We start from the raw sequence: 25,973 nt of genomic DNA on the forward strand, positions 1-25,973 counted from the left end.
TTATGTGTTGGGCGCACTGGTCATGTTTCTGCTGCGGTGCAGCTTTACACAGGTGTGCCGGGGTGCAAACATGAACAGGGAGCCCGATTGCAATGAATGCTTCGGGGGGCTGTGCAATCAGTGAAATATACATTCAATGAAATAAGGAGTGGCTGCTTAAATCAGCAGCTCCTCGTTTCACTGTGCAGGTGGCACCCTCCTGAAGAGACAGTCTGGGGGGGGGGGGGGTCCACATGACCCCCTTATTCTCCCAACGAGGGTTATCCTCAGAGGGAACAACTGACAGTGCCCCACATTTTTGTTGTGCACTGTTAGTGCCTCTCCAGAGAGCTTCTTTGCCTTTGCACCCATTTCTATAATACAGGCGCAGAGGTAAAGAGATTCTCTTCTTTGCATGGGGCCACACCCTCGTTCAAATGAATGTTCTCTCGAGATAGGGCTTGCCCTCATGTAACTCCAATGCTATTAGTTTTACAGAAGGGGCCACACAAGTGTTTTCAGCGTGTGCTGTAATACCAAGGTGCCCTGGGGGTGCACAAAGTGGGTGCACATACCTGTTGCGCCCCAGGGCACGTTGTGCAAAACGGCACAGGTCTCCATGAAATTCGCTTTCTTTTCAAGAGGAATGGATCTACCAGATTATTTCTAGTACTTAATTTGTAAATACATAAGTGCAGGGGGCCCCAACGTTTTCTTACAAATCCACCACCGGTCCTGTCAAATGGCAGCATTGCTGCAAACAAAGGCTGCCTTCTCCTGATTTCCTCTAATGCCTCCTTTTTTCCATCACCATGCACTTCCGGTCGTTTTACCGTACTCTTATAGGTTCTGTTTCATCATTGCTTTCTACCGTCGTTACAGATTTCCTATCTTTCTCTTCCTCCTTCTTTCACCCAAAGCTGATGATGAACAATAAGTCCTGGCCCTAAAAACGAGTGACGGTAACCACTTCCTGCAACCACCAGCACAAATTAAGCACTGGTGATTTACCCCTGTTCGGGGCGACGAAAGCTACTAAGGTCTGTATTTCCAGGTCAATGAGTTTTGCACCGCGAGGGTGCAGAAGTGTATCTATTTCAAAACTTGTTAGCGGGGTGGATTGGATCCTTTGTCAAGGTGTTTCGAAGTAAGAGGGGAGAGACATAATTTAGGGGAAAGATACAATTATTCTGAAAAGAAAAGATTTACAGCAACTACCATCACTGCGTGATCTTATTTAATAAACTGGTCGGATTCAAAACAGACAAGCATATCAATAGTGATCTAGCAATAGGTGCCATTGAGCCTTGACAAACAGGGTTATCACAAAACACATTTTGCCTGGCTGGTGTTATGCTTAAAAGCGTTTAGGAGATTGTACGGCATCTTGTATTACCAAACTGGATGTATAAGTAAAGGGTACATAGGGACATATTTACAAGCTTCATTCACCACCGAAGCATCACTTATTTTGACCCTCCAGTGGTGTAGCGCCATTTACCTTCTTTACAAGGTGTCGCTAAGCCACAATGTGGCTTGACGCCACCTTGTTAATATGCCCCTTTCCGCTGCATTCCACTGCGCCAAAGGGTAATGCGATGGGTGTTGCTGTGGGCGTTACACCGTAACAACAATTGCTTTTTGACACTGCCCCAGATTTACAAGGCTGAGGCAGCGCCAAAAGCAGTGCCATTCTAACGTCATGGATTACCAGGCGTTAGAATGGTGATACGAGGAAAAATTATACATTTTTCCTATTTTATTTCTCATTTCATGTGTGCTGCATCCTGCATTACATATAGAAAGAGCAAATCACCATTAATGATTGTTTATGTGCAGGAAGGTGTCCCTTTCTGCACATAAGCAATTGCCCCTGCAGTGCAGGCACCCTTGCCACATGGTGGCAGGCTGTCTGGGCTGGCGTTAGGCAGCTTTTTTTGCGCCACCGCTAGGGGAAACACAGGGGTGCGCTATATTCTTGTGAGTGCTCCGTATTCTTGTGAATATAGCGCATCCTTGGGTTTTAACCCCTTCAGTGCGCATGACAAAGCCAGCTCGTCATGGGCGTTACCTGCGCTATGCGCATGACGAGCTGGCTTTGTCACGTAACGCGGGGTTTTTAAAAATCCAGCGCGCAGCGGGAAAACCCGCTAGCGCGCATGCGGTTAAAAATGTTGGAGCGCAGCGCTGCTGAATTTGGTGCAGCTCCGTGCTCCAACATTTCTTTGCAAATATCCCCCGTTGTTTCTTAACTGAACTTTGAAGTACAACATTCTTTATTATGATTTTGTCCACATTCAAATTGATTGACACATCCTAATGGGATACTAAGCATATATCTTGCACCAGTGGGGTTAGTGTTGGGGGAAAATCCCCAGGTTAAAAGTTTTGAAAAATCTGAGTTTTTGTCCATCCACTGTTTTGGGGGTTATTTTGGTTATTTTATTGCAATGGTTGTTTATAAATATGTATCTTTCTCTCTTAATGTTTCACTCTTCAAGTTGTTTCACTTTTTACAAAATATTTTGCAAAAGACATGGTAATCTGCATTTTTCCTGCTGAATGACAGCCGTTTTCACAACATAAATAAACTATTAAAGTGGGAAACTCTCATTGTTATTCCTTCATATTTCCTATTTTGCTACTGTTAGTGCAAGATTTTAACAAGCTATTATGGCACTGGTGTAGCAAGGGTGCCATTTCCCGTAAGTGAGGAAATAGACCCTGGTAGTGAAGAAACTGCTACAACTAGGATGTGGTGGGCCCCTCACACCCCTGGACTCTGGAACCCACTAGAAGCCCTCATGGGAAAGCACATGCTGTACCTGTTTACGGTAGGGTGCTTCTCAGCGGTGTTGCAGACCCTCAACCTAAATCACACCAATGTATAGGCTAAGGATGGACTCGAGAAAAGGGAACACAGCACAAGCTTTCTCAGTCGCTCTTCATACAGGTCCAGCTGGCGCTGCAGCTTATCGCTTAGTTCTGGAAAAAAAAGCTTTCCTTGGCATGTTGAATTTGTTTTTCCAAGAGTGTTAATGCCAGCCAATTAGCAGAGAGTGAGATTTAGCATGTGAATTTGAAAGACACTCTCTGCTCTATCCCTCACAGGGCTGTTCACAAAAGGCAGAAGGACTGGAAACACAATTTCCTTTTCATTTTACAAGTCTGCCAGGCGGCACTATGACATATGATACCGTCAGACATTCCTGACGTTTCGGACAACTGCATGTTGCATTGTGGGGCTTGTAGGTTTGCTGTTCACATTGTCATTATTTGCTCAAAACATCGTGCATGCAACGTGCCATTGGGTAAAATGCCAGAAATAGCCTTGGGCACTGTACATAACATGGAGACACTTGTTAGCTATGTTAGAAAATTTTACAAAGTCATCTAGTCCATTTCAAAAACTGCTTATTTCACACGTAAAACCGAAAGCAAACTCTGCTCACACATACACCTTGTGCAATACAACAAGCCTTGGCAATGCAAATGCTTTGTACCTTTTAAAGTGGGAAGCGAGCTTCACAGCACAGCAAAGATACAACATGGACAGGACAAGTGCAATCTTACCTCACACAAAGAATAGGCAAAGGACAGACGGCAGTAGCAGAAGGAACACTGCATGGTTCTCTAACAGTTACACAGCAGGTACAACAAAGATAGCTAACACACTAAAGATTGGGTGAGAAGACTTAAAGGACTGGAGTATGCTCTCCGTAAACAGACGTAAACATACAAGAATACAGCAATCCAGAAAGAAACTGCCGAACCTCACATAGAATTACCCTACATTTATCTACGTCATGGGATAATGAAATCTCAGCTACCTAGTATGGCATGCTTCATCAGTGACTTCCACATATAGCACTGGGAAGCCAGGAGTTCTACAGTTCACTAGTTGTACAGTCTCCCAGTTATGTGTTCCCTACTTTGGATAAAGTATATGTCCCTTAAGTCAGCATTTATGTTATCCCTTTTTAGTATTAAATCAAAATATTGGCAGAACACAAGGCAGGGCAAACAGGACAATGTTGATACAACCCAGCGGGCTGGCTAACATCTGGTCCGATCATGATGGCATGGCAAAGAAATGGAGGTGCAATCCCACTAGTAGTTAACACAGCATGTCGCCTACAACCCAAAAAGGGCCGGCCACGTGCAAAAAAGGAGGGAGACAGCAGACCGCTCATACTACGAATGGGTAGGTGTGAAGTCCATCGTGCCATGAGTTTGGGAACGATAGTAAGCCAACAACCTGTAATCGATAGTGACTTAAGAGTATTCCGCTTTTATACAAAGGACAAAGAACAACAAAAGAAAAGGGTCAACATCCCGTCCCTCCCCCTCCCTCCCTCCCTCCCTCTCCAGTGAGCAGGAACAAAGAAAGGAGGTGAATTCAGCCTATAAGCACAGTGTATCGGGGATCTCCAATAGGCTATGGGGATTTGGAAGTCCGGCGATATCAAACTTACTGGGCAGTGACCTCAGGGATTAATTTCAAGATTCGGAGATAACTAGGGCAAGTCAATTCTCGGGATAGGGTGGTTATGAAGAGGGCCCAAATCTTGGCATAGTCTGCGCTGTTGCCCAAGACCGACATTGAAAGTCTCTCCATCCTAGAAGATACCAGAGTTGGTGCATCCAGTGCATGTGTTCTGGAGCCCTGTCTGATTTCCACCCTGCCAATATCACCTGGTGGGCAGCATGCAACGCAAGTGCCATCTGTCTCCCCCTGGTAGGTCGCAGGAGAAAGCTCAGCACATTGGGTAGGCCAGGAGAGTGTAAGTCGGGAGCCTGGGAATGAAGTTGTTGAAAGCCTTATCAATATCATCTAATATTCTCTCCCAGTAACGCGTGAGCTTTGGGCAATGCCACAACAGGTGAAGTAGGGTACCAGGGCTACCGCATCCCCGCCAACAAAGGCCATCACAGCGAGATTGCCACTTAGCTAGTCGGTCGGAGTATAGTACCAATAGGACGCAATTTTAAAAGCTGTTTCGGCATGACCCATGGAGTGTGCTGTGTGGTGAGACCTGTAGAAGACATCTTCCCATTCCTTGTCAGACCATGTGTCCCCCAGTTCCGCTTCCTATCGTTTCTGCCCAGCCGTACGGACTATCGGCGCCCATCGTGAGAAAGGAATATATTTCAGAGATGAGTCTCTGATCATCCTTTTTACCAATGAGCCCTTTCTCGAACGGCCTCATCGGTCGAAGTGCTAGGAGGCGCGTTGTGGCCCTGGAGACCCAGTGCGTCATTTGTGAGTGTAGAAAGAGATCCGTGCTGGGGAGATCATAATATTCCTGCAGTTCCTTAAAGGGGATGAGACCCTGGATATTAAACAGATGCCCTAGGCGCTTGCAATCTCCATCCAACCATCGCACAGCGTGTTTATTGTCCATCCCAGGTGGGAAGGCGGGATTCAAGAAAATAGGGATCAGTGGCAAGGGAAATGTAGTCAAATTGGCCCACTGAGAGACCCGATCCCATGTGAGCAATGTGGGGCGAGTGACCGGCGAGGAGTATAGCCCCCAGGTGCGTGCAGACCTCGGCAGCCAGTCGTCACGCCAGATATGACGGCCCGCCACCGTCTGGTCCATGAAGACCCAGTATTTCTCTGTCATAGGACGGTTCCACTCCATAAGGTATCGTAAGAGTGAATCTTGGAAGTAGTGGGTGATGTTAGGGAAGGCTGGATCACCCTCTTTCTTGGGCTGTTGAAGCAGAGTTTTATGCAGCAGAGGCAAAATTGGACCCCACACAAATCGCTTGATCGCAGTTTGAATGTGGCGCAGCGCGTGAGGTGGAGGGTCCAGAGGTAATGTTTGAAACAAATACAGGGCCCGCGGAAATACATTCATTTTAACAGTAGACACCCTTCTAAACCACGTCAGGGGCAGGTGCCGCCATCGAGCAAGGTCTGCCCTAATGCGAGATAAAAGGGTAGGGTAATTCACCTCCACTTTTTTAGCGAGGCTTTAGTGGAGGACCAAACCAAGGTAAGTAATACCATCCGTCACCCAATCAAAGGTGAAGCGGGTCTGGAGAGCGTCGACCGTTGTCTGGCCTGCGATGAGGTTAAGTACCTGAGACTTTTGCATATTAATTTTAAAGCCAGAGACCAGGCTGGAAATCTGTAGATCGTCCACAATAGCCGGCAGGCAGGTCAAGGGGTGCGCCACAGAGAAAATAACGTTATCTGCGTAGAGGCTAATGAGATGGTGATATAACCCGAATGGGATACCTTGTGCCAAAGGGTTGTCCCGAAGCCATTGAGCGAGGGGCTCCATATAAAGGGCAAAGAGCACGGGGGAAAAGAGGCAACCCTGCCTCGTCCCATGCCCCACTGCAAAGCCATCTGAGAGCAAGCCATTAACCCTAACAGCTGCTATCAGGGCACTATAGATGCTCACTAGCCACTTCCGAAACCAGGGCCCTAGCCCAAAACGCTCGAGAGTAGCAAAAAGATATGGCCAGTGCACACGGTCGAAAGCCTTTTCGGTGATGACCGCTAGCAGCAGGGCTTCTTCTTTGTACCGTTGTACCTTATCAATTAAGTGGCAGATATGTCTGGTATTGTCCCCACATTGCAGCCCCGGGATGAAGCCCAACTGATCCGGGTCAACCAACCCTGGAATTCGAGAGTTCAGCAACAACTTTGCATCAATGTTAACAGGGAAATTGGTCGATAAGAACTACAAAGCTCTGGATCTTTCCCTAGTTTGGGGATAACCGGGATACATGCCTGTAACATAGAGGCTGTAAGGGACCCTGTATCAGCAAAAGAATTAAACAAACGAGTGAGTAGCGGGGCGAGTTCGGCGCAGAAGGTTTTATCAAAAAGAGCGCTAAATCCATCCGGCCCAGGGGCCTTCAGGACCTTCAGCCGGGCAATAGCGAAGATCACTTCTTCAATACAAATAGGGGCTTCGAGGGCCTCTGCCTCATTTCCTGGAAGGGGGGTTACTGGCGTACTCCGCCTGTCCACCTTCGCCCCATAGCGTTTTCACAGCCTGCGCCTGTCGCTGGCTGTGCAGGCAATGAGCCAGCATGCGGCCTCCTTCATTAGAGCCGATATAGTATTTGCACTTTAATCGGACCACTGCCTGTTCAGCCATATCGAGATTAACCGCTGAAGCTGGAGTCGCTCTTTTTCCAGCTGTCACCAAATTCTGGGCGCACCAGTACGTTCGTGAATAGCTTCCAATTCTCTAACGGTCGCCTCAAGTTCCGCACGCTTGGACTGCCTGATCTTATTCTCGTAGGCCGCCTTGGAAATGAGAGCCCCTCTCGCAACCATCTTGAGTGCTTCCCACACCGAGGATAGCGGTGTAGAGCCCACATCCTTAGTCGGTAAGTAGTCGGTCAGGCAACGCCTAATGTCATCCACCACAGCCGGGGACCGGAGTAGTGAGTCTCGTAAACGCCAGTGTGAGGTGGGGGAACAATGCGCAGAGGGAAGGCGCAGAGTCAAAGTGATGTGGGCGTGATCTGACAAGGAGCGTGCCTCAATAGTGGAGTCTGTGATGCAAGCCCAGGCGGCTGGGGTAACAAGGAAATGATCCAGGCGGGCATAAGTCTTATGGGCCGCTGAATAATAAGAAAAGTCCAGCTCGTCTGGGTGCAAACAGCGCCAGGCATCACTAATCTCTATGTCGTGCAGCTAGTCACCTCCTCCCTCCGACAGGGCTCCCGCACCCCCTGTCCGTGAGCCAGAACGGTCAAGCCCTGCATCCATCACTAAGTTGAGGTTGCCCCCCACTACCACCATGGGATCGGGTGTGTGCAGCACGTCAGAGCAGGCATCCAGCAGGAACCTCTCTGGTCGACCCCTGGGGGAGTAAATGGAGGCTACAGTGCAGGAAGAAGACCCTAAACGGAAGCGTAGCGCTAATAGGCATCCCCTAGTCTCAGCGACAGGCCACACCACCGATCCCCTGAAGCGTTTGGAGAACAGAACCGCCACCCCACCCCGCTTACTGTTCCCAGAGGACCGAAACAGGAAGGGGAAGCAACTATGGTGCATGCGGTGTGTTTCACTATGGAGCAAATGGGTTTCTTGAAGAAGACAAATATCATCCCCAGAGTGCTCAAGCAAAGAAAGGACTGCCTTTCGTTTAGTTGGGTTATTAAGACACCTGGCGTTAAAGCTAACTACCTTGAGTTCCATTCAGAAAAGGGCGGACCAATTGGGGCTACCATGGGGTCTCGGATGACACAGTGGAGGCAGAGTATGAAGAGGGGCTCCGAAGAGGAGGAAGGCAGATATCACCTGACAAGAATATGTGCAAAGGAAAAAAGGCTCACTGGGGAGAGAACCTTCCCTATCCCAAACAAACAACCCCAAAAACAACACAACAGTAATCATTGCAAGCAAGTGAGGACCAGCCCGAGGCAGGTCTGCACGAAAACCAACTGATGAGCTACTGAAAAAATGCGGGAAGGATGAAAGTCTGTCAGAATTACATTGTTCGGAGACAGTGTGTCCACTCAGGTCTATGACAGCCAAGGAGCAGCGGCCCTCCAGCCCAAACGCGAGAAGGATCCCAGAAGCAATCTGGACAATAGCTTCAAGCGGGAGACAAATGAGCAGGGCTGCCGGTCAGTGAAGCTAGAACATCTTCTCTTTCTTTCGCCATCGCGGCTGCATCCGGCCTGTGGGATGGAGAGGATTTGCCCACTACCTGCCAGCGACCAGATCTGGAGCCACTGGCGACGGCTGCAGCTTGCTGGCAGGACGAATCAGGAAGAGGGAGGATCAGGAGGTTGGCGGCCTCCCCAAACGATTGTAGTTGGTGAAATCTGACCTCATATTTAAAGATAATACAAAAGGGGTGCCAACAAGCATATGGGATCCCCTTCTCTCTCAGGTGTTGGGTGAACGGTCAGAATTCTCTCCGCTTAAGCAGGGTAACAGTGGACAAGTCTTGAAAGAGCAGTGGGGAATGTCCTCGGAACTGCAGAGGATGTGTGTCTCGGGCCTTGAGGAGGATAAGTTCTTTCAGCTGGAAGTTGTGCACACACGCTAAGATGTCTGATGGCGGGCCGCGCCCCGGCGGGGTGGACCCACCCGGTGAACCTGCATCTCGGCCCCATGGGCTCTTTCTTGGAGGACTTGCAGATAGCTATCTCCGAGTTGGTGCTATCTACACAGCATTGTGTGGTAGCAGGCGACTTCAATGTCCACCTTGACGTGATAGATGACCCGGATGCTATTAAACTGCTGGACATTACATCCCCGTTGGGCCTCGCACCGTTTGTGTCGGGTCCTACACATGAGAAAGGGCACACCCTCGATCAAGTGTTTTCGTCAGTCCCGATTGCTGATATCGAAACCCTGCCGGTGCTCTGGACGGACCATAGGCTGATTAGGTTCTCCGTGCTGGAGAATGGGCGGCCAGACAACAGCGCCCCCACGCTGCCTAGACCAGCCTCGAGAGCGTTGCACAGAGTGACGCCTGATATGTTGGAGCAGGCGCTCACGGAACATCCCTGCCACCTCTCGGGGGATCTGGAAAGAGACACTGAGGCTCTGCAGCTGTGGTTGACTGAAAGGTTGGAGGATCTTGCCCCTAAGGCAGCCCCCCGCTCCACGGTAATACGGCAATCTGCGCCGTGGTTCACGGAGGCGCTGCGTGTGGCTCGCAGCCAATGTAAGGTTGCTGAGCGGGCCTGGCGCCTTCAGTACGACGGGGAGGCTAAAATTGCCTATAGGGCGGTTGTGAAGGCATATCACCGGGACATCCTAGGTGCTAAGAAAGAATTTCTTGCTAGGAGGATTGAGGCGTCGGCGAACTCCTGTAAGGAGATCTTCACCATTGTGAAGGAGTTCACGACCCCTAGCTCCCATTCACCCCTGCCAGTATCATCGGATGCGTGGGCGTGTGATCTCTGCAGTTTTTTTACCAACAAGATCAAGGCGATTCAGGCCTCCTTCTTGGAGAGCTCGGAGGAGGGTTGCTGCGGCCCCGGGGCGGGACATGGGTTACCGTCCATGCCTGTCGCTGTGCTGTCAGACTTTCCAGCTGTTTCCAGCGATGCGTCCCGGGTGCTGTTGGCCAGTCTTAAATCAGGCTCGCCACTAGACCCCTGCCCTGCCAAATTTTTGGCCGGGATGGCGGCGGTGGTGAACTCCCTGGTCAACCCTATCCTCAATGCCTCCTTGAGGGAGGGGAGTGTCCCACGCACCTGGAAAAGGGCGATGGTAATTCCCCTCCTGAAAAAGCCTGGTCTTGATGCCGAGGTTCTGGCCAATTATAGGCCAATTTCACTTCTCCCGGCTCTGGCCAAGATCACCGAGAAACATGTCCATGGCGTCTTGTCGAGCTTTTTGGAAGCCAACAATCTGCTCCATCCATCCCAATCCAGATTCCGTCCTAATTTCAGCACGGAAACGGCGTTGTTGGAGGTCTCGGAGATCATCAGGGAGACCTTGGATGTGGGCGCCAAGGCCATGTTAGTCATGTTGGACCTGTCGGCGGCCTTTGACACCGTCCCCCATGAGATGCTTCTCGCCAGGCTTTATGACATCGGCATTAGGGGGACGGTGTTCAAATGGTTTACATCTTTTCTTGAAGGCCGCCGCCAGACGATCTGGGTTTCCCAGAGCTCCGCCGAGATGCCGCCATTGGGAGTCGGGGTTCCACAGGGTTCTGTGTTGAGCCCGTCGTTGTTTAACATCTTCATGTCCCCTTTGGCGGCTGCGGTGGAGGCCTATGGGGCCCAGATCGTGTCCTACGCCGACGACACGCAACTCCTCTTCACATGCGGTAAAGACCAGGCATTTGATGGAGAGAGTATTCGGGGCTGTCTGGGAATAGTCTTCGACTGGTTCCAGCGGAACAGTTTGAAGGCCAACTCCAGTAAGTCGGAGGTCTTATTCTTTGGCTGTGTCACCGACCCTGAATGGCGGCAATGGTGGCCGTCTGACATGTGTCCTCCCGCACAGTCATCACAGGTCGCCAAAAACCTTGGTGTCAAGCTGGACAATAAGCTTTCATTGAGAGCTCATGTCCTTGGGCTGGCTGGCACCTGTTTCGGCATTCTGAAGATGCTCCGCAAGTTTCTACCACTGCTGTCTGTGGAGCATAGGCGCATTACTGTGCAAGCGCTCATTGGATCCAGGTTGGATTACGCCAACGCCCTTTTCCTTGGCCTTCCTGATTATCTGGTCCAGCGCCTGCAGGTGGCACAAAACTCTGCTGCCCGCGCCATTTTTGGCCTGCATAGGCGTGCACGAGCTGCTGGGTTGCTGCATACGCTTCACTGGCTGCCTATCCGGAAGCGGATCATGTTTAAATCCCTGACGCTGATGCACAAAGCATTGTTTGGTTTAGGTGCGGGATACCTGCAGCGAAGATTGGCCTTATATCGCCCAGCCCGCTCACTGCGGTCCGAATCTCTCTTTAATGCCGTGGTCCCGCGTGTGAGGAAGGCCCGCACTGGGGGGCGCTCCTTCAGCTTCAAGGCTCCCCAGTTGTGGAACTCGCTTCCGCTGGCGCTACGCAGCACCTCCAATCTGCTTCAGTTCAGGAAGAGCCTGAAGACCTGGCTTTTTAATCTTTAGGCTTTTTAATCTTTAGGCTTTTTCTGGTGGGTTTTTCTTTTCTTTCTTTGTATCTGTTGTTCCTTGTTGTGTTATTCTACACCGAGCTGCCTGTGGAAAGCGCCGGGACACTCTTTCAGAGTAGCCGTGCGCTATATAAACTCAATATAACATAACATAACATAACATAACATGCTCCGGGCCCAAGACTCGACTGAAGAGGGCCTGGACAAACTCCCCAATGTCGCCTTCCTCGGCCCCTTGTTTCACTCCTCATATGCATATATTTTTGCAGCAGGAGCGGTTCTCTAGGTCCTCCACCCACCCCGGAGCTCGATGTGCTGTTCTTTGAGGTGCAATATTTCCTGTTGTATCATTTCCATTTCTTCATCACACCCATTCTTGTGCTCCTCCAACGTTGCCACCCGGTCCCCAATCTCCGTGACATTGCGCCGCACTTCTCGGAGGTCCGCCACCAGTTGGTCCTTGAGTTCCTGAAGATCCTCCCTGAGTGCCGAGAAGAGAGAAGTCATGAAGGCCTTTGTGGACGGTGTGTCCACTCCATCTTTAGGCCCCATCGTCGCCTCCCCCCCTTGACCAGCTTGGCTCTGTGTGGCCTTAGGCTGCAGCATATCCTTTACGGAGCGGTCCTTCCTGGGTCGTGCATTCGCCATGCAGGGTTATGTGATGTATGCTTCTGGCCACCGGCCCTACCGGGCGAATCAGCTGACCCCCTTACTACAGGGCCAGACATCCCCCACCAGCGGGCAGAGCCCAAAGATGGAGAGCACACTGCTGGGCCAATTGATGTGACGCCCACAAGCCAGGGGGGCTCAATATCTGTGCATGCCTCCCACCCGGGCCTCGCACCTTAACTGCAAGAGACTCCCACAGGGAAAGCACTCAGCCGGCTGCTCCTTGTGGTGCCTACACAGGTGTGGGCCCTTGCCCAAACAACTCCAACGCACTGTGTCCCAGCAGGCCTTAACATGCACCCCCACTCCACTCTAGGGTCTCTGTCGCTCTGTCTTTAGCTGCTAGGCGGCGGGCAAGCCCCGGGTGTTCCGTGAGCCCGCCCAATGGAGCCTGTGCATGGCAGTAGGAAGGCAGCGCAACCACACCTGTCCCACGCTGTTCACTCACCGGTGCTTGCTGTGTCCGCCCGGCCATTTCTCTCGTGGCACTGAGTGAGCCGACGTCTGCTGGGCAACGCAGTCTAGAACTCTCCAGAGCCTCCAGTCCTCGTCCACAGGAGTGTTCTCTGCGCTCAATGCTTGCCTCCACGTCACTGCCCTCTCGCTGCTAGGTCGCACACACTAGGCCGCTCCCGCGCCGGGGATAGTCCTGCAGCCGCTGGTTGGGGAGTCACCTGGGGAGCACCCACTCTGATTGAAGAAGCAGCCCCCGCCGCGATGCAGCAGTGTCCCGCTGTAGCAGCCGAGGAAGCTCGATTACCGATCTCAGCCCGCCATGGTATGAGGCCTCCTGCGTGAAGCTGCCGGGCGCGTAGCACAGCCCCCTGGGAGATTGCGGCACTGCCTCGCTGTACCGCAGGCCTCAGCTCCTCTCAGCAACGCGGTCTCTTCTCGTTTTGACAGATCGCGGCACTCATCCGATGACCCCCCAGGCGGCAGTAGGGTTTCGCTCGTGTCTCCCATCCGTCGGAGCAGCGGTTGGGAAGCGATATCAAAGCTGGAGAGCGGCGAGGCCAGAGGGACCGCAAAACACATCCTATGCGGTCGCCATCTTGGACACGCCCCTGTTATCCCTTTTTAAACTGGTATGCCTATATTAAAATTGTGTACGGTAAGATAAAAGTTTTTATTGGTGTCTCACTACCACAAGATTAAAAACAGAAGTGTGAAGCAATGGAGCCAGATTCTGTTTTCCATCGATATGTTTCGATGCTTGAATATTGCTCCAACGGATTCAGATATCTTCCTCTGGAGCGGTAGGTTTCAGAATCTCAGATCAAACTTTGTTTGAGAGGGCATGCTTTGCACATGCATCCAATGTATCCTTTGTCTTTACAAAAGGTGAGGCAACAGGATTGGAAACGGCCCTTCTTTGAAGAAAACATACGCCTTGAGCAGAAACTGTGCCAGCTTCCCTCCATGAGAGGCAGCTAAGGCAGCAGTTCAAGCTTTCTTCATCACAGGATAACTTCAGGCAGGCAGTGATGCAAGCTTGCTTACGCACTGAAAAGGCATGGTAAAGCAAGCTTCCAGCTCTCACAGAAAGCATCAAGTGCAGTCACTCATTCCCAGCATAACATATTCAGCAAGACAAATTATTACATGAGCATGTGCAGTTAAGGTATGCGTGGCTTGTAGGTTAAAGAGAGATCTCTGGAGCAGATGTTTAACTCAGTGACAACTCCTAATGTAGTACAGCTCCTTCCCTCACATTATGTTGCCATTGCTGACCTTGTGCTGCTGAGAGTGCTGGTGCCCAGTGCTTAATTTGTGCAGGAGCTTTCAGGTGCTGAGCATTGCACTTTTTTAACAGGCTATTGAATTTTTCTCCCCAGTGAGATGAGCTCAATATTTATTACAAAGAAATGTACCTATCTGTCCTGTGTCCTCCACCTTCTGTTCGGATTCATGTCATGTCTGGTATGTCTTCAAAGGAGGGCTCACCCAGAACCAGGCATGATGACTGCACCACGTTAGTGATGTCAGTCTTTCACTCCCGCCTTTCAACAAGCATTTTCTTTTGCATTGGTTAATTATTACGGTTGAGGGCGGGCTGATGGGTGAGCTGCGGGCAAGACCGGCTGGGTCCTGAAAAGTTCCGGTCTCTGCAGTAAACTTAATGCTACATCGTCGAAGGAATTAAAAAGTGCGTCGCAGTTTTCTGTTAACAACTCGCACCCACTTAAATGAAAACCCAGCAGAAGCAGGCCATAAATGATTCCTTTTGACTTGTCGTTTGCATTGCATGCTGATGCTCTTGGCCTGGGCGGAGGGCGCACAAAAACACATTATTTTCCAGCAATCTAATGGAGCCAGTGCCACGGAGACTGCATTTTGCAGGTAAGAGAGTAGTAGATCGTTCTCCAACAAATTGCTATTAAGTAATCTTGAACAGATTTACCATTGTGTGTCCTCTTCACCAATTTCTTTGCAGCAAATAAATGTATAAGTTAACTCTCAACTCTGCTTTTTCAAGCTCAGCGCCTCGTGACTCCACGGCCCCTTTCCTCTGCCACACCTGACCTCCCGATTTATGGGTTCCCAGAGTAAATTGCCAGTGCCAGTGCTTTTCCGCATATGTAACCCAGCATGTTTTTCTTTTTGCAGAATCTGCAAATGAAAATGGGCAGGTTACATCACTTGTCTGCAGCTGCAGTACAAGTTTTAGGCAGAACCCAGTGACACATGTATGGACAGGAGTTCCTGCAGATTATCTATGTTCATGTTTCTAGTGCAAATCGGTCCACTGTAGGACCCCTGGTTCTAGCATCTCCATTTTTGTAGTAACCTTAGATGTAAATCATGCAGTTGAATGATTATCAGACAGGCCTTGTGCGTAAACACTCACAGATATTTAAAATTTGCACATTAATCTCAAAGGCCCGGTCTGGGTCACGTTTCACGTGGCACTTTCCATCTGCACTGCTTTCCCGCCAATGCAAGGCAACATCAAATGTATACTACACTCTTCAGGCAAGCTGCTTGGAGAACCTCCAGGCTCCAGCGCTCGTGGCTACTGACAAAGTTAAAATGAGAATGACTTTTTCCAAAAACAAGGGGTAGTTTCATATTGAAAAAGTGTTCTTTTGAGCTTGAAACTGATTTAAACAGCAGAATGTAAACAATGCTATATTACTTGTGTTTTGGCCAAATAAAAGAATACCACTATCACTCTCGTACGCGTATTTTTCACACACACTTTGTGCCCCTTTGATGTAATTCACACTAGCGCACCCACAGCTATCTTCTGGCTGCCTGGCCACTTCATCGTTCCGCAAAGTGATGAATTAGCACTGTTTCTGTTTGAAGTAATTTGTAGCTGCATAACTTGGGAATTTCTCAGGAGGCTGGAAGGGAGAGGGTTGGTTTGCTGTTACCTTGAACATTCGTCACCACTTTTTCTCAAAGTTTACCCGAACTGTCGTGTCGTGCACCCTTATGGCCATGCACATGGCTCCTTTCCTGACCTTTCAACCTGAAGATTTTGGTTCTAACTAACCCTGGGCGGAGCGGCACTACGTGGAGGTCCATGGAGTTGGGGACCAACTCCGTGGAAACTCCGCTCTGCTGCCCACCTCCACCCTCCCTATGAAGAATTACATTAAATATACAGTAAAGGTTAAAAAATAAACACATACCTTGACTGCGGCGTTCCCGGGCTGCCGTCCTCCTCTTCCTCGGTGGTCAACTCCGCCCCGCTGCAGAGTGTGCGGAGTTGTGCCTACTCCGCGTTCTCTGCGGAACGCGGAGTAGGCACAACTCTGCACACTCCACGGGCGGAGCGGAGTTCTCCGCCCACGGTTAGTTCTAACCCTTGTTATGGCACGTTCAGCAATACTAGTTCTGGATGTGGGTGGGTGGGGCCAATAGAGGAAATGGGTGGAACCAGTGGAGTGAGTGGGTGGAGTCAGGTGTGTGGGTGTGGCCTCCTTTAAAAATTTGAGCACCTGCACTTAATATTTTACAAACTAAGCACTGCTGGTGCCCCTCCAACTGCTCACCGCGCCCTCCTGCTTTCGTTCACTCTTCTGACAAAATTTCCAGTCCGGAAGCAGAGACTGCTTGACCGACATCTTGCTGTGGCTGTGCCCTGTGTTGACATATATTGCAGTGTGTGTCTGTAGTTTCCGTTCACAGAACGCTCCCTTGAAACGTCCCGATAGACCATATCAAACACTGGGAAGCTGGTACCCACATTGTGTCAGCTTGGGAGTGTGGAAGTGGATTATCCAAACTGACTGAATAGTTCAAGTTGGTGAGCACTGGTGTGGAGAAGAGACGGCTCCTTGTAGGTGGGCAGGCATGGAGCTAATTCAAGCCGCAGTGGTCACCTAGGAGTGTAGACGGCCGCACTAACACTAGCAATAACCAAGCCCACACATGGATAAACAGGAGTGACAAGAGTGATTGTATTTTCCACATTTTACTCAATTTATTGCTTTTGCCAACCCAATCTCTCAATTATCCCTCTGACTGCCTTTGATCTATTCTTGTCCACATTGAAGTTGGATCCAACATCATTTTTCTGGCTAAACTGTTAAGCAATATTTAAGCAGCGAGATGGAGAAACATAGGCCCAGGATCCAAAACATGAAAGTGGATCTCAAAAGAACAACCCTGAATCTGGCATCAATTAATATAATTACAAGCACTGAGGGAACTGAGCGGGCTGACAACATCTTTCCACAAACCCTCTTCTGTAATCAAGTTCAAACAAACTAACTCTATTGTTTTGCTACATCAGCCTCATGACTGAAAGCCCCTCTAGTTACAAATGATAAAGTCCAGTAACCAAATTGTCAGAACTGATTTAATAAACACTACATCACGACCACAAATAATAATGGACTAAGATTCTGATATATTTATGGGGGGAAAAGACTTTAGGAAGCGTTTTAAATGGCAGTAACATTAGTAGTAATACATGTATGTCTAACTCCCTAAAAGACACATTAAATAAACAATATAATCAGTGTTTGATTTAACCAGTGGATCACCGGGCGGCACCAGCACTTTTTTGGTGGACCAGCACTTATTTTTCCACATCAGATATTTACTGAGTGCAAGACAAGGAAAACCACACAAATTAGGAAGTTGAAGGAAGAAAAATACAGCAAAACTGTCATAAACAGAAAGCAGGAACCTGCAAGAGCGAGAAAAAGGGGCAGGGAGTGTCTGGTAGCAGATTAAAGATTACCGGCCTTGGTATTCAGTGTGCCAACATTTAATTGCACCAACCCACTAATATTGAGCAGAGCTTCGGACACTGGCACTCTTTCTTTCACATATTAAGCACTAGATATAACCATAAAACAACAGGAAGTGCTAGCCATGTCTCATCAACTGTAGTAACTTCTAAGAAGACTGTAAACTAAGGATAAGAGTGCTGTTCCTTCAACATACCCAGTGTGAGCAACAATCGGCACAATAACCAGTACTTTAACAAAGATATACATGTTAATTGATCAATTGCACATACTGATAAATCAAAGGAAAGTAGTGAAGGAAATCTCTCCAAATACTAAGGTCATCAGGGAATCTTATAGGCACACTAGGCAAAACCATGGAAGTCTTCACTTCAAAGTGTAACAACTCTTACAAACGGATTGCTTTATTGACTTATTACAACTTTTACCTCGCAACCTATGGCATTGGTTAGAGAATCTAATACATCAGCACATTTAAAAATTGTAAACATATCTGAAAATCGATTGTCTGAGAAACACACAATGCAGTATACATAGCTGCAAAGAACTTCCAAGCATGATCAGCCATCTATTAAAGCAAAGAAGTAAATGCACCAAATGAATCATAATACTAAAAAGAAAAACTCAAAAAAAGTGACACCAGAGGAAGCACTAACTATAAGGCTGATATCAACAATTCATACATAATTAATATAACACATAGCCCCACCCTTGTATTACTGACAACAGGTGAACAGGATAAAGTCTTTCAACCATGTACTAGCAAAAGAAGGTTATAAAAATTAAGGAAATTAAATACAAATCTAGTTATTTCAAATAATGAAACTGTTACTACTACTAAAATAAATTAACTGAATTAAAATCCTATCCTATCTTTAAAACCAATTAGCTGCAACAAGCACAATGGAAAGAACTTCCCAGGGAGCCTCTAAGTAGCTACAAAAGTCCCAAGGTCCAAACTTCTTTGTACTTAAACATAAATGGTAATAAAACAGACTCAACACAACCTGCTAATGCGCATAATAATAGGGATTTACTGTGTGGAATATCAGACGGGTTTGTGTTTATTACTAAAACTCTTAAGGGGACAAAGGATAACATGTCAGTAAGTAAAGAGAAAGAGGACAGCAGAAACAAAAATACTGATGGATTGAAAAAAAGAAAAGGATTAAATATGGGTTATCTATGAGAAATCAATAATAATATTCATACGTTTCAATTGGTGACAATCCATTGACCAGCATTTCTTGGGAACTAAAGCTGCCATCAGATACTGTGATAAAGGATGACTTCAGTAACACAATACAAAATGACTTTTGTCCGAATTATGATTCAGAAGGATTTTATGACATCCTAAATAGACAAAACATTTTGAAGATGCTATGCTAGTTTAAGGATTTGTCACTAGTCAATTCACAAGACCTGATAAGAATTCAATTTATTCCAGCTCAAAACACTGGTAAAGAATTCACCCGTAGTAGCTGGTCCACCAATAATTGGTATTTAAAATATTAGCCAAAAGGCAGGACTAGCAAAATGTGTGCATTTTCCTAAATTAGTATCTAAAAAAGATATACATACATTCTAAGATAGGGGACTAAGAATCATAGGCACTTTAACATCCATTTGGCTCTGAAACATCTCAGGTTCTTTAAAAAGCTTTCTAAACCTTCATCTAATGAAGTACATAGTTTAACAATAACTGTAACAAAGGAAGGAGCATTCACTTTCCAAATAATGCACCAAATTCTGAATCGTGGCTCCATGGAAGAAGCTCCAATTCCACTTTTCGACAACCAACCTCTATTTTTTCTCCTTATAACTGCTCTGCACACACCAGTCAACTTACAAACAGTGTGATGATTTGTTCATGGATCATTGAAGGTTTCGACCAACACCTGAGACTGGGTGTAGGAATATAGGATCCTTCAGCATGTGCACCCCCACTTTTTGACTGGCGCTAAGCTGGTTTTTTACTAGTCTTACTGGGATCCTGCTAATCATGACCCCAGTCTATCTGCTTTCTCCTTAACCTGTTATGTTATTTTGAGGAAGAAACAACCTTATACGCCAAAAATGACCCAACGTCCCCAAAGAATCCCAACCAAATACCCGTACAGCCCCTCACTTACCTTTTTATCCTCAGCTCAGTGTGCTGCTCCGACGGCCAGCGTCCTGCAACCAAAAAAAAGGTTAACCTGAATGACGGAGAATCGCGGTCAAAAGAGGAAGGCGGATCCATAGAGGGGGATGACCAATCAGCATCGCTGAAGGACCAGGAAGTAGAAACGCTTGGATGAGAGGTCAAAGGAAGAGGGTGGCACGGAGAGGACGCCAGAAAAGGAGGAAGAGAAAAGGACCAGGAAACAGAGAAGAGGGGGAGAGAGACGCCGACTCAGGGATCGGAGAGAAACATCCAGTTACCTTAACCAGGGAGCAGAAGCGAGAAGACAATGAGGCTCCAGAGACGTGGAGCGAATAGTGGTGGCCGCCATTCGAGGCTTTACTTCGCCGCCGCATCTCAGGAGAGTTGCAGCATTTACCGGTGCGTGCACGGAGGACAAAGGGAGCATATTCAGGAGTACGGGGAGAGAACGGAAAATAATAGAAGCCAATGATTTGAAGGAGATAATATGGAGAGTCGGAGGGGGAGAATACGGTAGGAGTCTAACTCCCTGTGCAAATACAAAAGAAAGAATAAGTAGAGAAGGGAGCCGGCTAAAATACGTACAAGACTAAGACTAAAACTTCTATTTGAGAAATATTAATTGTATATTTACTAACCAGGAAAGAAAAGGAAGGAAAGGAAAAGTCTGCCTAAGCTATTTTGTAAGGTTGTGATTGTTGCTAGATGATTATTGACGGTGTAGTATTCATAAATATAGAAAAAGGCTCTCTAGTAAAGACCCCTAGAACGAGAGATTCCCGATGAAAGTATGAGGAAATTCCCAAAACGAATCACAGAGAAGTAAGAAGTGCCTAGTCAGATCACTATAGCACGAAAACCAAATTGCACATTGATTTGTCTTTCTCTCTTCACATTCCCCCCCCCTTTTTCTCCCTAAAGGCCTTTGTAGTGATGACCCGAAAACTAAAGAGGTCCTTAACCCTTACACACTTAGGGGCCGATTATGATGGCGGATTTCCCGCATCCACCGGGCCGGCGGAAGCCACCGCCGGCCCGGAGGATGCGGGAAATCCGCCGGGGAGCCCTGCAAGACCCACCGCCATATTAGGATGGCTGGTGGGTCTTCCTATCTGTCCGCCGCCTTTCCGCCGCGGGCGGATTGCGCCCGCGGCGGAAAAGCATTAACATGGCTGGCGGTGTCTATCAGACACCGCCAGCCATATTTGGATGACAGCGGAAAGATGCCTTTACACGGCTGCATTTCCGCCGTGTAAAAGCATACGGATTTGTGTTTGGGGGCCCGTTGCGGGCCGCCAGGGGTGAAGGGGGGTGGGGGGTGCACATGGGGGGTACCTATGGTACCCCCCTGCATTTGCCTGCACAAAGCGGCAGGCACCGCGAGGTGCCTGCCGCTTTGTGCATGCAAATGCACAACGTACTTTTTTAACATTGCGGCGGGTGCTGCTTCAAGCAGCACCCGTCGCAATGATAAAAATACAGGATGTGACCGCCAGGGTGGCGGTCACATCCTAATTAGCACGGAGGGACCGCCGCTGCCCCTGCGGACGGTCCCTACTCCTCTAGGGTGGCGGACGGACGCAAGTCCGTCCGCCATCCTAATGAGCCCCTTGGTGTGTGGTGAAGGTCCCTATTGCTTGCAATTCGCCCAATCAGACCATCTTACTTACCTTGCTCTCCTTATTGATTTATTTTTTTAAACACCCAGGGACAACACAATACTTGAGTCTGGACCTGGAATCAAAGAAAAGGAGAAAGAAGAGAAGATCACCCATGAAAGAAGGTGACATAGAGGATTGAAACCAACAACACAGACCCAAGACAAATATTATTTCTTCTTTCATTCTTTTGTCGTGTAATATTACCTCAATAAACCGTCAAAATTAAGAAACACATTCGCCTCCCAGGTTTATTTTCCGCCCATCCCTCACAAACTTGGTGTCAGAAGTAGGATCAGAAAGGATGGAGGCCATTGTGTACAAAATGGCAGAAGGCCAGGAGAAACTCGAAAGAATTATGGAACGCTTTTTGGCCGTCACAGAGGACGATAGGGAAAAATTACACAAGACACTGACTGAACAAAAACAGATTCAGGAGTCTGCCGTGGGGATACTTGCAGATGTGATCAGCCAGTAGAGGCCAAAGACAACAACACTTCCTTCAGTAGTAATGTAAAAATTTGTTGTTGGAGAAGACCCAGATTTTTTTTTGCAAACTTTGAACGGATGGCAAGATCGGCAGCCTGGCCTGCCGATAAATGGGGTCAATATCTAGGACCACTCCTCTTCGGTGAACTTCAGGCATCATACCGAGCCGCCAACCCCCTTGGTCTCACGCTGTACGAAGAGGTGAAGAAGAGTATTCTCAAACAAATGGAGGGGAATGAGGAAACCTATTGAATCCGGCTATGACAGATAAAGGAAGGGGCACAAGAAACACCAAGAGCACTATTCTACAGAGTAAAGGATATGGCAGACCGATGGTTAAAACTGTCCACCTCGAACAAAAAAGAGATAGGAGAAAAAGTATATGTAGAGCAGTACCTCTCTTCCCTGCATACCCCCATACAACATTGGGGTTGACAACATTCTCAGTTGACCTTAGATAAAGCTGTTGAGATAGCTAGTGCTTATTATCGGGCACAGGACATTCAAAAAGACAAGGAAGAGGCTAATTGGAAACCTGTGTGGGGTCTCGACCAAGAGTCAAAGAGGGTTAACCCCAAGAAGGCCAGAAACAGTTACCATAATGCCAGGACCTATACCCACCATTCCTCGCCCACTTACACTTACTGATCCCCAATGTTTTCATTGCGGACTATTTAGACATATTGCACACGTGTCCGCATAAGGAAGAGACAATGGACGTGGGCTTGACAAAAGTGTTATATGGTACACAGGAAGGTTCAGGTCCTCATTATCATAATCGGGTTAGTGTCAACGGGGAACCCAGGAAAGTCTTAATAGACAACGGATGTATACAGAGTGTCATGCAACCTCAAACAGTCCCTAGGGGAGTACGAGCTATGGATTTTTTTCCATTTAACAACTCCATTTATTCTCAAGACATAAAATAAATATGTATAAATACCTATAAAATGGCTCATAAATCAATATGGATAAATACAGACGGAAATGTAAAAAAAAAAAAAAAAATAGGAGCCCTAACTATAATGTTGCTCTGTCTATTAAAATCTGGGCAATATACAGGGTTCACATTTTTTTTCTCTTTGACATATTTTTATTGGTGTTTTTAGCTTATACAAACAGGTTATGTTAGGATACACTTGGTTTGACTGCATTGCCGGTATTTTACATCATTATACATTGTTATCCAAACCATAAATGGACATGTATCCTGTCATTTTTAGGGTCTTATGTTTAATGATTTTTACATAGAACTGGGATGTAAAACTGGGAGAACATTCATGGAGTTCATGGTACAGCTATCCAATGGGGTGTCAGGGCAATATGCATCTTGTTGGTTGGTATGTCCGTGTGCTGCTGGGGAGGGGGGGAGGAATGTGGTTGGTCCTATCCTGAAGTCTTGCCGTCGAGTTCTGTACGATGTGTGGTAATGGTGGCGAACAACGTTATATGTTTGCTGTAGGAGGGGATCTGGTGTGTGCTTGCTGTCGGGGCTTGTGACTGTGAGTCCACCGGGGAGTGTGGGGAACCATCTGGGTCATCATGGGTTGGCGGTTGTTTGAACTGGTGTAGTAACAGGGTCCACTCCACAGAGATGGGGCGTTTACATATTCCTTTCACCTCTTCCTCCTGTAGTGTTTCCTCCTCTGCTGCTGCCCATTTGTGTACTGCTCCTACCCATGCCGCAATCCGTGGGCCCATGGGGGCTCGCCAGTGCATGGCTATAGTCCCTTTAGCCATCAAAATTGCCAGAGAGACAAATCGGGTTGGCTTTTTGTGTTGCTTCTGTTTCCGGAAAATTCCCAGGAGTACGAGCTATGAATGATGTGATCAACATCCACTGTGTACATGGGGACAATAGACAATATCCCACTGTTGAGGTGCAAACCCAACATAAGCCATCAATAAAACCAGTACCCTTGAAGGTAGGATTGATACCAAAGTTACCTGAACCCCTGGTGTTAGGAAGAGACTACCTGCATTTGGACAGCTTATTGCAAGAGTCCTGGAAAGAAGGTGGGGAATGGAGGAAAACAGCCCCTTTTTCTCAAGTGCAGGATGACAAATGGCCAATAAGCAAGCCATGGAAAAGCCGAAGACAGAGAAAGACAGTAAAGAAAGAATGGAATCATGTGGCCCTAGCTCGGTCTGGAGAAGAAAGTATATGGGAAACCAATCGAGGATTCCAAATTGCTCAGAGAGAAGACCCCACTCTGAGAGAAGCATGGAATATAGCCGCTCCTGTAGAGGACCCTGATCAAATATGTCCCCAATTCTTTATAAACACAGGTTTACTGTACAGAAAAGGGGAAAGAACCTTAACCCACAATTATTAGTACCCAGCTAATATAGGGAGAAGGTTTTATTTTTGGCCCATAGCCACTTACTGGTGGGGGCATTTTGGAGGAGAAAAGACTGAGAAAGCCGTACTCGAGAAGTTCTATTGGCCAGGAATTTATGAACAAATAAGTAGGTACTGTAGAGAGTGCCTGGTCTGTCAAAAAATAGCCGAAGTCTACCTTCAAGAGTCCCATTAAAACCTCTCCCCATAATAGAAGAACCCTTCTCACGGGTAGGCCTGGATATAATTGGTCTTCCATCCCGCAGTGGATGTCGATATGTCCTTGTTCTGGTTGATTACTCAACCCAATTCCCTGAGGCAGTAGTGTTAAGACAGCCTAATGCTACACAGATAGCCAAGGCCATGATTAACGTTTTCTCTCGCGTAGGATTCCCACTGGAAATTGTAACTGATCAGGTGTGCCATTTGTTTTAAAACTGCTAAAAGAAGTCTGCCAGCATTTAAATTTCAAACAGATAAGGAAGTCCGCTTATCATCCACAGATAAATGGATTAGTGGAGAGTTATAATGCCACACTGAAAATAACGTAAAAAAATGATTTGATTTAGAGACGCGCAAGTGGGAGGATATGTTGCCCCTTGCTTTTTTCGCTATTCAATGTAAACAGCAAAAAAGTACTGGATAGAGGAGGAGCTTAGCGCGCACCCAAGATGGTCGCGTGAGCTTAGGGCTCCCGGACCTTCGCCACCTCCACCGACTATCCTGAACTCTATCCTGACTTGGACGACGGGTTATTACTGGCACGGCCCTGCTGATCGTTTATCCGTTTTCAGACTTCGATTTGGACATCGGGAGCTGAAGATATGGACTTTTGAACTTTTTCGGCCTGCTCCATGGTACTGCCCCCGGGCTTGGTTCTCTGCCAGCCGGACAGTAATTGAACAACAACGGATCACGCGAGCCTCCTTTGCCCGGTTGTCTACTTTCAGTTTCGTTTCAGGCGCCTAGTCCTACTTGACTTTGTTTCGATCGCCCTGGCCTGCTGCTTTTCACCTCGCCGCTGTTCACCGACTGGTGACTCGGCCCCCTGTCACTTATCACTTGGTGATTGGTTTGCATCTTCATTTCTATATTGTTTTGGGCGCATCGATTTTAGCCATTTTTACTAGGTCTCGGGCTACCCTTCGGGGCACACGAACTAAGATGGCCGCCAAGCCTGAGGGAGAGAAACGCAAGACCAGACCGGCAACGCGAGGGTGCTCCGTGCAATCAAATGTCATGGACAGATACACCCTCGTCAAGGGCTCTCCGGGTGGATCGACTAAATCCCCGGCCACCGTGGGGGAAGACTCCCCGCTGGATGAAGAGCTGTCGTTGAGGGACGTCATGGGTGCCATTGCTGGGATGAAGGCCACACTGGGTCAACAATATGAGGCCCTGGCCCACAAGTTGGACACGGTCGCTGTCGATGTTACCTTGATCAGGGCTGACCTTGCGAAAACTAATGAGAAGGTCAAATCCCTCGATCTAAAGACATCTAGTCTTGTTACTGACGTCTCCGATTTACAGGCAGAGGTCGGTAACTTGCGAGCCGCCCGTGACTATCTCACTCGCCGCCTGGACGACTTTGAGGGCCGTGCAAGACGAAACAACGTCCGTCTGGTTGGTGTCCCGGAAACTTCGGAAGCTTCCTCGGTGGACTTGCTGGTGGAGGATCTGGTCCTGAATCATCTCGCACCCAAGGGCCTCAGCAAGTTTTTTGCTGTTGAACGTGCACACAGGATCCCGGGTGGTGCTAGAGACATGAAATACGCCATGCTTTTCCCGGCCCGGTTACGTGTGGTGTACAACGAACGAACATTTTTCTTTGATCATCCAGGGGCGGCAAGTGACTGGCTGGACACATTGCCCCCTAGCCCGGATCGTTCTGAACACTCTGGACACTCCAG

The sequence above is a fragment of the Lissotriton helveticus genome, chromosome 10, assembly GCF_964261635.1.
Source record: "Lissotriton helveticus chromosome 10, aLisHel1.1, whole genome shotgun sequence".
Classification (NCBI taxonomy): Eukaryota; Metazoa; Chordata; class Amphibia; order Caudata; family Salamandridae; genus Lissotriton; species Lissotriton helveticus.